Below are 13,494 nucleotides of genomic sequence, written 5' to 3'. Positions count from 1 at the left end.
TCAGTCTGTTCCATTAAATCTTCAGCAACATCAAAACACTTTTCCCATCGCCCTAAATCCAAGAAGCCATCGAGCGCTAAAGTCAACTTCTGTTTTACTGCATTTTTCAAAGCCTTTTCCAGAAGATTTTCCTCCTGTTCCAGAATCACCTCCTTAAGTCGATCTTGTCTCCTGCAACACGTGCACTTTTCTTCACAGCATTTCAGGCATATTGATGCCACAACTGATGGTAAAAAGGCACAAACAAATATACAAATGCATGTAATCAAGCCGTATATCTGAAAAAGAAAAAAGTACAAATATATATCATCAAAGTAGTATTGTTATAATATCTCTACTCTCCTCTCTTGGTGTCTGCCCTCAGGCTGGCTCATGTTAGGTAAGACTGTAGAAGCTCAGCATGTGAACTAATCACAGATGTTCAACTGTTCCGCTGTTATTACAGATATGTCTGACCTTGACAATCATACACATTGAGTTCCCTTTGGCAGAAGATACAGTTCCCTGATGCATTTGAACTACTACAAACATACTAACATTTATTTCAAAGGACAGAACTCCCCATGCTCAGCCAGTATTTTGTCAGGTGTTAGTCGGTCGCAGGAACATATATGGTGAAAATCAAGTCACAGTAAAGTCATCTCAGTTTGCAGTGGTTAATTTTGATTTTCATACCAACATTTATGTTTAACGCTGCACATGGTCCCTTACAAAATAAATAAATAAAGTTTCACAAATCAGTTAAAAAACAAGTACAAACATATAAGACATAATGGAGATATGTGAAATGGAACACCATGATAAGCTATCTGAAGCTTGAGAATTATGGAGAGCCGTTTCATTCAAAAGCCTACCCAAACCGTGCACCACCTATCCAGTGGACAGCGCACGCGACCCAGTCGACGGCGGCGCCACCCAGCTGACAGCTCGTGATGTCCAACTCCACGGCGCTACCCAGCTCATAGTGCTGATTAGACAGAAATTCAATCGTCTCTCTTAAATCAGAAGTAAGAAGAAACTTTGGAAACAAGCGAAGATCTAAGGTGGGGGAAATTTGTATTATTAATATTAATGCACTAGACCAGACTACAAAAACAGCAAAGGCAAGACACAATTTGTTGTTAGTAAATTTACTAACGGAAGTTTGTTTTTATTGTACGAAAAAAAATAGTGAGTTTTGGTTGGACATTGATAGGAGTTATACTGCTGGAATCTGTGGCATCTCAGGATTCATTTGATGTGTTGTTGTGTGGATAGCGTAAAATAAAAGATATCAGGAGCGCCGTGACTGTGGGCAGTGACAGAGGATGCTTTTGGTACTTGCTCAGTCAGATGCTTGGTGTTTGACTTGCATTTTGTTTTAGTAGAAATGGTTACGCTGGCTTGATAGGCAAGCTTCTTTTGATAAAAACAGTGTGTCGTATGACTATTTTCTCAAGTGTTTAAATGCCCTGTGACGCGTTTGATTATGAGAGAGCAGCTATGCCCCCGCCGGCGGGGGCTCTCGGGCTTAAGAGGATAATCAGCTTCACTGATTGTGAGATTGTTTTTTGCATTTACACAGAGATCTGCAAAATGTCAATCAAAGGCGCTTTTATTAAGGTAGCATAGATTAATTACTTGGTATGATTAATTTGATCATTCTCTTAATTTACACAGGAGTCAACATTTTATTTAGCTGTTAATATTCTTTTTATTTTATCCTTAGTTGTGACAAACCTTATAAAGTTGGTTAAGATATGAGCGCTGCAAACTATGATTACATTTCTGAAATATAACTGCTGAAGATGATTGACAGGTTTATGTGATGAATTAATGATATGGACACCATAAAGAGCTGCACAGTCGTGCATAATGGTCGCGCGTGATAACAGTTATTCCGCTGTTGGGGAACCTGGTGCAACACAATCGGTGTAAAGACACTTTTTATTTCCAGTTGGTTTCATCGACAGCTGTACAGACTGGTGGAGCAGGCATCATGTTGACAGAAAATAGCTGGTTCAGGGCGTGTCTTCACCCATCTATGGCTCATTGTGGGAGTAGAAATGAAGCTCGTGCATACACACCCAGTTTCACAATGACTGAGATGTATAAATCACAACCATGCCTATGCACGGCTTTATATATCTGACGAAAAGAATGTGTATGCATATTTCTTTGTGCGTACCCACAGTTTAGAGTTTTATGCATCTGGCCCCAGGCTTCTGCAGAATAACCACACACACACCTGTACACACATCAGACCGGTCGGTTATAACTCAATATTCTACCTTTTAATGAATGACACGTAGGGTTAGCAGGGCTCATCGGCCTCTTTTCTAACTTTCTTTTCAGCAAAAGTAGCTCTCATGTTTTATTCTTGAGACATGTTGCAGAGCATTTACAAAATCAGGCTAAATTAGAGTTATACCAAAAGGCTATGGGAGGACTTGAGTAGATTTATTATTATAAATTTTTTCCTATTCTCTTCTACCAGACAATGCAGGGCTTCCCCTACGAACCAGACAGAATAGCCACCCCACGTGTGTCTACATTGAAATGACATAAACCATAGCCTATGTTCTGTGACAGTTTTTTTTGTTTGTTTTTTGATTTTTGTACTGACATCTGATATGTCTGTTTTTAATTCTTAATTCAAGGAATGGTTACTCCAAGTGCCACTTTCCCGCTCACTGGATCCTTTGATCCATCTGTATTCTGTAAATATGAACTCCATCCTTGTTGCAGATGAGATTTAACTTCCTTGACTATTTCTCCTAATTTCTATCTTTTGTTATTATTCAGTGTGCATAGATCAACATCAGGTGCTGAGATTATCCATGATGGTACAACTGACCAACAGACTGGAGGGCACACATTAATATTAATAATACAAATTTCCCCCACCTTAGATCTTCGCTTGTTTCCAAAGTTTCTTCTTACTTCTGATTTAAGAGAGACGATTGAATTTCTGTCTAATCAGCTCTATGAGCTGGGTAGCGCCGCCGTGAGTGAAATGGCTCTCCATAGTGAAAAGGGGTCCAGACACTAAGCAGATAGTATTTAAAATATAAATTTACAAACATGTTTTATAGATTTTTTTTTTTTTTTTTTTTAAAGTGCATGTATTATACAATAACATTTAAAACCTACAAAACACCTAAGACCCTAAAAGTACTTAATGGTCATAAGACATTTATTCCATCAGTCTAAACATTGATAAATAGGTAAGATACAACGAATAAAGACATGTGGCAAGTGAAAATAACAATGCAATTCAAATGTATTTCAGAGTAGGCTAACTAGTTTAGAAGTCCCCAGGCGTCAAGGGTATTCAAGCTGAAACATATTTTAGCAGCAACTGCTCTTTTTGAAAACTGACACATATAATGACATTTTTTTAGTGTTATCAAGCTCATTCCACACTTGTGGTTTATATGAGGGAAGGTAAGTCAGAATCAGGTCATAAAGTGATTATACATTATAAAAGCATTATGAGAAATATTACATTCAGTAAGCTTCAGCAGACTGTAGCTGTGGAAAAGAGGGTCAGTAGAGTGGAGAGCATTTACCTTGGACCATGATATGGCACATATTTCTTTCTCTTTCTAATCCATATTTCTTCAATATATTATGGAAAATATTGCACTATGCAACATTACAGTAATTTATACGAGATTCAGACTATGTCAGAAAGACTGACATAAAGCTAGAAGAGAAAGCCTCAACATGAAAAATAAATCAACATATTTAAACAACTTTCCTCATCAGTTCATTAATATGGACCCCCAGGAATTTGGTGGACTTCACCCTCTCCATAACCTGACCTTTGATTTTTATACAAACTTGTTCAGGCACATTGGAACTATTTTCTGTAAGGGGGTGCTGATTAGACTGAGCTATTAATGAGCCCGAGCCAAGGCTTTAACTTCAAATTATTTGAGAAGTATACAGCTATTAAGAAAACTAGAAAGTAAGATTTTGATGCTTTGATGTTTTACTTTGAGATTTGTGACCTTCTACATATACTGTTCACATTGCTTCCTCTCATACATATAGATTTTAATCCAACTGAGTGCTGTGCCTCTGACACCATAGTGCTGTAGTTTGTTTAGAAGAATTTCAAAGTCAATAGTGTCAAATGCTTTTGATAAATCAAGGAAAATTCCAATGGCGCAGTTGCCTTTATCAATAGTTTAACTGATTTTTTTCAATGAGATCAAGAATCTCCATACACGCTCTGTGCTCGTTTTTCTGAAGTCATACTGTGATAGGACAAAAATATTTGATTTATCAAAGTAATCATTAAGTCTACTATACACTATTCTCTCCAAAACGTTGGAGAGAGAGTAAGCAATACAGATATAAATCAGGACTTGTGCATATCAATTTTAACACTAGACCTAAAGACTGGCACAATTCTAGCAATCTTTGTCATTTTAGGCACAACCCCATAAAGTAGGGATTGCTATTGAAAAGGAATCACTCTGTGAATGCATTTGTTTGAGAATTAAAATCAAGAAGTGATCGAGCTTTTGTTCTGGCACCTTTGCTCTGACACAAATGTCTGTTTCGTCATACTATTATAGAATATTCTTTTACTCTTTTTATTCTGTCATTATTACTTTACTTCCCTTTTCTGGAGAGCATTTTGTAGTACAATAATGTAATACATTAAAATTTAATATTATCATTATTATTATTGTCAAAGAAAGAAAGGAAAACCTACCATTGACTGATTTTTCAGTTCAGCGATGATTGCTTGTTCCTCAGCTGTGATGTTTGTCTTTTTGCAGGCTAACTGTGGGTGTTTCTCAGTCTGATTATTCTTACAGCAAACATACCAGTCTCCATCGATGAGCACGGAGGCATTCCACAGCAGACCAATGAAAAGTCCCTTGAGAGTGTGAGACAATAAAGCACCACAAAGACGTGTCTTGCATTTTGACAAAAAATAGCTCCAGTATCTCTTAAACGCCTTGTCTGTCCAGAGTATAAAGAAAGTTAAGACCAGAAATGGCAGAGCCATGTATAAATCACACTGAGCTTCTTGTGGTTGGCAACTGCAGGCAAATTCTCTCTCAAAAAGAACATGATAGGAAAAAATCAAAATGATGGCGATGTAGATGTTAGCAGTTGTATAAATTCTTTTATAAACCTCTTGCAGTGCTGTTTTTAAACTCTCCATCTTGCATCTACTCACACCTACACTCTGCACTGAATAAAAGCCTGAAGCATGTGCGTTACGGGTAACTTGTTGGAATACTTTCATTTTCTGTTTTGAAGAAAAAAACACACAAAGGGGAGGGGCAATGCTGTATGATTATTTTGTATGATCATTTATCTAACTGCAACACTCAACTTGTGTGTCTGTGCTGGAGAAACTGATGAGTTTCCCTCAGCTGTCTGATCAACCTGTGAATACACCATTACAGTAGTTGAATCTACTGGAGATAAACACATGGACAGGCTTTTATAAATCCTGCTGAGACATAAATCCTTTAATTTGATATATTCTTTTTTTGTAATGATTTTTTATTGATGAAAATACAGGCAAAGCACTACTGGACAGTGCAAGCATAGAAACAAAAGTGTTCTGTATTTAACATTTTTTAATAATGCTAATTAAAACAAAATACAAACACCAAAATAAGAAAAGGAGTAACAACAACACAAAAAACAAACAAAAAAACAAACAGTAATGCTCAATAAAATCGTATAATGAACATTCCTTTGAAATAACAAAGACAACACAAAAAGACAAATAACCCCCAAACCTTCCAGACCCCTGTGTTTGGTTTGGTGGGGTTGGGGGGTCCCCAGTGTTCAAGTTCAAGTCATCAAGGTTGAGTCTGAATCGAGTTCCAAGACTGGCTCCAGTGCTCCACTCTGGCACCGTCAAGGAGCTGACATACAAATAAAAAAGGTTTACATCAAACAAAAATAACACGGCTGTCACCATTTCAAAAGGAGTTTATTTACTTTGTGACACAATAGACAAACAAATGCACACGTAAGCATGCACCAAAAACTAACAAAAAAACCAGTCTATAAATTAACAAGTCTGAGTCTTTGTTTCCAACTTCTAAGATTGTCTTTTTGTGCTGTGAATTTGGGTAATTTAGTATTTAATAAATATTATTAAACCACAAAGTCATAAAAAAGTACATATATAAAAAAAATAGGTTTATATGTATGTTAGGATATGAAATAAAATGAGGTCCAGATGACAATAAAATAGGAATTGAGTATCAGCCATTTGAGTCAAGGTATAAAAACTCCTCAGATCTTTCTTAACAGTGGGAGTCTTTTCTTTAAATTGTAGAGGATCTTCTCTGAAGCACAACAGGATGTTAATTTATTGATCCAGTGTCTTTGTGAGGGAGGGAGGTCAGATGTCCAGTTTAGTAAAATGCATTTTTCCCAGCTGTACTGGTGAGTAAAATGAGGTGCTTAACAGAGTAATTTATTTTAACTGGGTTCAAGTCTCCTAGGATACACACTTTAGGATCCTGTGAAATGTTCTTTAGTATCATTTCTGAGGAAGCTTTCGTAATATATTTGCAAAACTCTGCCATTATAGGGCAATGCCAGATCATACTGTATATACAGTATTTAGATAACATACCTGCATATATATTTTTTTTTATAATCCACAAGTCAAGTCATTTATATAACTTAAGTACTGCAATTTTTATAATGTATATAGATTGAATTCCACTTATCTGACTTCTTGTTTTGTTAGTATTATTACTCCTGGTTCTGTTTCATTGATTCCTGCAATGCAGTAACATGCAAATTTCCCCTGCTGGTCGCTACGCTACACTACATGTGAACTGCTGGTCAGAGCAGTTCACATGTAGTGTAAGACGGAAAAATAAACCACAAGTATCTGTGGTAGTGGGGTGTACTGAATGCTTCTCTATATTGCAGGTGCCAGCACCTCTGTCTGCAGTGCACACTGTGTGCAAAGCTTTTTATGTTGGTTTTACCCTGTGGTTTAATCAGACCAAACCAAACACTTCACGTCTCATCTATGAAAACAAAAAGATGATTTAGCTCAGTCAGCTGAAATCCTGATACATAACCTGTAAAATAAAAATAAACAAAAAAGCAATTTGCACAAGAGGACATGTGTGCTGATAGTTACTTCCTACAACTAGCAATAGATGGATACTGTAGATTGATGGATGGATATATTGTTGTTTCTCATTTATTTGGGTCCCCATAGTTGTTACTATGGCAACAGCTACTTTTCTTGGGATCCATGTTAGGGGAAATAAATGTATACACATGCTTTCACATACATGCATACATAAATACAAATAAAGCACTGCAAATTTCACAAAACTAAAGAAACATAAAGTAACTGATTAGATATTTTACAGGCCTTTACCCAAGAATAACCTGTTTAGTTGCTTTGTAAAACTTTCTTTACTTGTTGCTTGAGTAATAAAGTAAGGCAAACTATTCCAATGAGAAATGGCCCTGTACATCACAGTTTTTTTCACTGCACTGGTTGTAGGTTGACGAATTGTAATATGACACCTGTCTTGGTGCACTAACTGAAGCTTGTACACCTCTTTATTTGCTGCACTTGACCAGATTTCCCCTCTGGGCATCAGTAAAGTTATGTGATAAAACTAACATCTGCTCATATAAGTGAAAATGTTTAATGTTTAATGTAACATTATCGAAAAGACTTATTTCATTTTATGATTTCTATTATAAACTTTTTGTCATTCTCATCTAGCAACACTGGCCACAATCAGTCCCCAAACATGAGTTTCGCAATGCATTTGTGTTCATAGAAGTTTGAAAATGAAATGAAAAGATCGGCTGAAGAAAAAGAAAAATAACCTCAAAGAAAGATACAAGCCAACACATGAACACATCATCAATGCCCCACCATTCTTCCACAGACAGGAAAAGCATGGTTTCCTGCCAGCATATTCAGAGGGTACAAGCAGCAGCACGTCTCAGCAAATGCAAATTTTGCACCAAAGATAAAGAACTTATTGGCAAACATTGCTATCTTGGCACCTATCTCACAATCATTGTGATTTTCAGCCATAATGTTGTGCTTGACAAAAAAAAAAATTGGAATGCACTTGCAAAAAACCAATCTTGTGACACAACAATCCACAATGTGTAAAGTGATTCCCTCTGTAACACAACATTTGTTTTGTTGTAGTGAATTCCAAAACTGCAAGAATAGATACAGTAAATGTAAAACTGATGCAAAGCACAGTGACACTGCTGGTCATAGCAGTTCACATGTAGCATAAGATGGAAAAATAAACCACAAGTATCTGTGGTAGTGGGGTGTACTGAATGCTTCTCTATATTGTAGGTGCCAGCACCTCTGTCTGCAGTGCACACTGTGTGCAAAGCTTTTTATGTTGGTTTTACCCTGTGGTTTAATCAGACCAAACCAAACACTTCACGTCTCATCTATGAAAACAAAAAGATGATTTAGCTCAGTCAGCTGAAATCCTGATACATAACCTGTAAAATAAAAATAAACAAAAAGCAATTTACACAAGAGGACGTGTGCTGATAGTTACTTCCTACAGTTAGCAATAGATGGATACGGTAGATTGATGGATGGTTATTGTTGCTTCCTGTTTATTTGGGTCCCCTTAGTCCCCCATTAGTTGTTACCATGGCAACAGCTACTCCTCTTGGGATCCATGTTAGGGGAAATAAATGTATACACATGCTTTCACATACATGCATACATAAAAACAAATTTCACAAAACTAAAGAAATAGAAAGTAACTGATTAGATATTTTACAGGCCTTTACCCAAGAATAACCTCTTTAGTTGCTTTTTTAAACTTTCTTTACTTGTTGCTTGAGTAATAAAGTAAGGCAAACTATTTCAACGAGAAATGGCTTCATACATTGAACACCTGAGTGCAGGACGTGCAGCTCTATTCTGCACTAACTGAAGCTTGTACAGCTCTTTATTTGCTGCACTTGACCAGATTGCTGAGCTGTAGTCAAGATAAGACAATACCAAGTCTTGTATAAACTGCAAGGTGGCACTTGGTGTAAGGAAAGAGGAGCATCTTCTTATGATAGATATTCTCTCTCCCCATTGTTCCCATTATTTTGTCTATGTGATTCTGCCACAATAGTTGCTCATCAAGGGTGACCCCTAGTATTTTAGCCTCAGTGAGATGCTCTCAAGAGTGTAGTTCCAGGTCTGAAAAGTGAAGCCAATTCAGTGGTGACTTAAACCCGCATTCTCTCTAATAGCCAGCAGGGGGAGACTCCATTGGCTCCAAAAAGAAGTCTATGAGAAAATGATCTTACTTCTCACTTGATTTATTACCTCAGTAAACACTTTCCTAATGAGTTTATGGTCTCAATCACTAGTTTCAAGTCTTCTTCATTACAGCACGATGTTCATTTAGTAAATTATGGGCCCATTTAGAGTAAAACAGATGATTAAACAGGGTATGCTGATGACAAATCGATACCGCAGTACAGTGACTAGACATCCCAGTTTGTCCAGGATTGTCCCAGTTTCAAGCTGGGTGTCCTGACAAATATCTGTAAAACACTAAAATGTCCTGGTTTTCAACATTCACAACCAAACTGTCCCGGTTTTCACCACGATTAAAATAATAATTATAATAGTATACTTGTTGTCATCGCTTATATATGTCTATCATGTTCTGCCAACAAAAATGAGCAAAACAATACCCAAATGTTTTGCATGAAAGTGGAGGGAAACTGTTTTGTACTCCTTGTAACATTAGTAAACAATAAGTGGAAATCTTCACTGGTCAGTCACTTTGCTATATTTTTATGTTATTATTATATTTTAATTATTTTATTTGATGCTAATGTTGAGGTGAAAGTTTATTTAGTAAAGGCTAATAAATGGAACTCAGGTACAGTTGTTGGCATAAGCTGCTGTCATGGAAGAAGTCTATGCAGGACTACAGTTTAAGATGACATCCAGAGGCAGGTTGGGTTCTCTCTATGAACAAGGAAAAAAGAGGAAAACCCAGTGTTTAAATGAACACTGGAATTTTAGTCCAGCTCAGTCTGTGGCAGGTACTTGTCCCATTTGCCACCACTTTCTGAAAAGTATTTAGCAAGTTGATCTTTCAGTTTCCTGTCTCGTCTATCTACCATACCATCTGATTGGGCATGATATGGTGATGTGTGTGTTTTGTCAATTCCAAGTGAGCTGCAAAGATGCTTTATGAGGTCTGACTCAAACTGTTGGCCTTGGTCAGTGTGAATTGACTCTGACAAGCCATGTTTTCTTATATGGTCCTCAAAAATGCACTTAGCTACAGTAGTAACATGCTGGTCGTTCAAAGAGAGGAGGTTAACATAGCATGTGAAATAGTCCACCACTGCCAAAACATACCTGCTGCCCTGTGTAGCGACTGGTAGTTCTGTGATCTCCGCAGCAATCTTCTGAAATGGTCTCTCTGCTTGGATTGGCTGTAGTGGGGCTCTATTATCCATGTTTGACATGGCAAGCACTCACCACAAAACTTATGAATATCATGAGTCATGTATGGCCAATAACAGATGCGTCTAGCTCTTCACAATGTACACTCTGCCCTCAAATGGCCACTAAACTCATTTCCATGCAAACGCATCAATGCTGAGCAAATGAGAGCTGCAATGACCATGCTGAGGCATTCATCCTCCCTTTGCTGTTCCTGCAGTTTTCCAAAGGTATTTGACAGTATGTGGCTGATTGCAGGAATCACTGAGGTGGTGTTGTTATCACCATCTCTGTCAACGTGGGTCATCTTGTCAGTGAAGTTGATGGTAGAGATGACACACTGCACAGCTTTGGTGAGGGTGTGTTGGGACACCTGGACATGGCATCTGTGGCTTATTATCTATGATCACTGTGAATGAGCTCCCAGCCAGGAAGTGTTTAAAATGCCTCACAGAACAAACAAAAGTAGACCATTTTCTCTCCAAAGGGTTGAGTGTGTGGCTTGCATAGGCAATAACATGCTTTTTATTGTCTTGACATTTAGCCAGCATAGAGCCAATATTGTCCTGTGAAGCATCTGTGTACAGCAAGAAAGAATGCTTGAAGACGGGGTGTGCCACAATCGGTGGGCTAGTGAGGGTGTGTGGACTGGGGGAGCCGGGAATCGAACCACTAATCTTCTGATTAGTGGATGACCTGCTCTACCTTCACAGCCAGGAAGGCTGTGGTGAGGTGAGGTGAGGTGAGAGTATTTAGTCCAATAAAAGCTGCAGTATGGAAGAAGCTATGACTCTTTAATGGTGGCTGCATTCAGCTCTCTGTAATCAATGCGGAATCTGTAGCTGCCATCTGAAATGTAATCACTACTGAATACTTCATGATGAAATTAAAATACCAGACTTAATAGCATTGAAATGTTTTATTTTTAAACAATATATTGATCCCATTATCCATAATACTATACAGATCCTAATTAATGGCTTAAAAATCTATAAAATTTGACTCAATCAAAGTTGAATCAATCAATTATTAAAGATGCAAATGATGAAAAAGGGCAAAATCAAGGTGTAAATACATTTGTAAATCACTCAAAATGGACAGTCAACAGGTAGCATAAAAAATATAAACTGAGTGATAAAATACAATCAAAGGTAATGTTGAAATGAAAATCAAAACAGCATCAAAGGTTAACTAAAAATGATCTGAATTTTAATTATTCTTAGAATTGCAACAAGTGAATAATAAATAAAATGCAATTATCAATATGCATCCATCTTACAGAATAATTATATCACTGATCAAAGCAGTCATCATTTGAATGAAATTATCAACAAATAATACTAAATCAAGACTAGAACATCTGAAATTATCAGTAAATGAAATCGATCAATAGCCATCAACAACATTTATCAAACATAAGGAATAATCTGTCTAATAAGGAAAAGGTGAGTAAATAACAGATTGTGAATCAAACAAGAGGAAAGTTAAAACCAATCTCAGACATCTGAGTTCTCCCAGAAATTGATGAAAAAGTCATTTTTACTGCCTGTTTGATGGACCTGCTTCTGGCTCCAGGGAGCTGCGTCTGTTGGAAAAACACAACTTCAGTCAGTCATCTCACATGGAACACATTACAGAATAGGTCCAGTGTTCATATTATATGCATGTATGTATCTGTGTGTATATAGATCTTTTACATATGTTTTGGAAATATATTACTAAAACTACCTCAGAAATTATATAAAAGAACTGTTGGGCCGTGGCTACAAGTTTGGCTATCAGCAATAATTAATGATTATCAAAGATAATTGTTAATTATTAAAATCAATAAAATTATTAATAAGAATTTATAATAACAGGGCACCATCCTGGACTCAGGGAAAAAGATAGCCAATTCAGTCTCAAAGTGTACTAATCTATGAATTTGTGACAATAGCTAATTAAGGTTGAAGGATTTGGAGTTCTTTACAGAGCAGGGGTTGGCAAAACTCATTCTTGTGCAACATTAAAACAGACAACAGGTATATCCAAAAGCATTTATTTAACAAAAGGGTAAAAGCAACACACAATACTAATCTAGCTAAGTGTACCTATATACAAGTGTGAGTATGTGTGTGTGTGTGTGTGTGTGTGTGTGTGTGTAGGGAAGACAACAGCAAGATGGCTGATGACTGAGCACATGGCATGCCAACAATTTGGCTGATAAAGGGAACTACAGGGATAAAAGGCCAGACCATGTGGTGTCTTGAACCACATGTGCTGCCTGAACCAAAGTTCGCCAAACTAGGTTTTAACCTCTTAACTGTGTGGTTCTCTATTCAAGGCCAATTGGTGTATGCTAAAGGTGTCAGGTTAAAATGGTGTTAGTTGCATGTGTTAAGCATGCTAACATTGACCTAGCAGTGTGGTTATGCAGCAACCTGACTATAGGCAACAAGGACATCACAACAACAGTTCAATGTATAACCTTAACCAAATCAATACACGTACAGTACATTGTTTGAGTTAAACATTCTTGCTTAGCCGTACTATGCTTCACTGTGTTGCTAGGCTATGCCCAGTTGTTTCCAGTCCATGAGGGAAGAGATGCTTTGTGGCGCTCTGCTTTGTAGCCGGTGAATCCGTGGGTGAGTCAGGCTTAGAAGGCTTTGGCTCTGAAGCTGAAAGATGCAGGCGTTGCTGGGGAGACAGAGATCAGAGAGCTGCTCCAGCAGCTGCTGGAGGTGTGAAAGACCAAGCAGCTGCTCCTGCAGCTGAAGGAGAAAGAGAGCAAGGAGCTGCTCCTGCTGCAGCTCGTGGAGAAAAGAGAGAGATAAGAGAGGAATCTCGAGTTTTGATAACCTGGATCCATGGGTGGAGCTTCACACTTTGGGTGCGAACCCCCAGGGCTCAGGTTTCTTGGAGTCTTGAAACATGTGGTAAACTATGGTCCACATGTAGTCCCAACAGAATATTCCACAGGATCCTAGGAGTGTGTAGTGTGTATCCTAGGAGACTTGAACCCATTGAAAATAAATTACTCTGTTAAGCACCTC

The 13,494-nt window shown here is 37.6% G+C and overlaps 1 protein-coding gene and 1 long non-coding RNA gene across 2 annotated transcripts in view; both read right to left on the bottom strand.

Moving 5' to 3' along the window:
* The window catches only part of LOC122981774, a 299,214-nt gene that overhangs the window by 178,204 nt on the left and 107,516 nt on the right, over window positions 1-13,494 (bottom strand). The window lies entirely within an intron of this gene.
* On the bottom strand, window positions 115-5,293 carry LOC122981837. Its single transcript, XR_006403333.1, has 2 exons — window positions 4,709-5,293; window positions 115-278 (listed from the first exon to the last, which is right to left on the bottom strand). It is a non-coding gene; the product is annotated as an uncharacterized LOC122981837 (long non-coding RNA).

The sequence above is a fragment of the Thunnus albacares genome, chromosome 5, assembly GCF_914725855.1.
Source record: "Thunnus albacares chromosome 5, fThuAlb1.1, whole genome shotgun sequence".
In the NCBI taxonomy this organism is placed as follows: Eukaryota; Metazoa; Chordata; class Actinopteri; order Scombriformes; family Scombridae; genus Thunnus; species Thunnus albacares.
The sequence above is the reverse complement of the archived record's forward strand: the minus strand, read 5'-3'. Positions and strand labels throughout refer to the sequence as shown.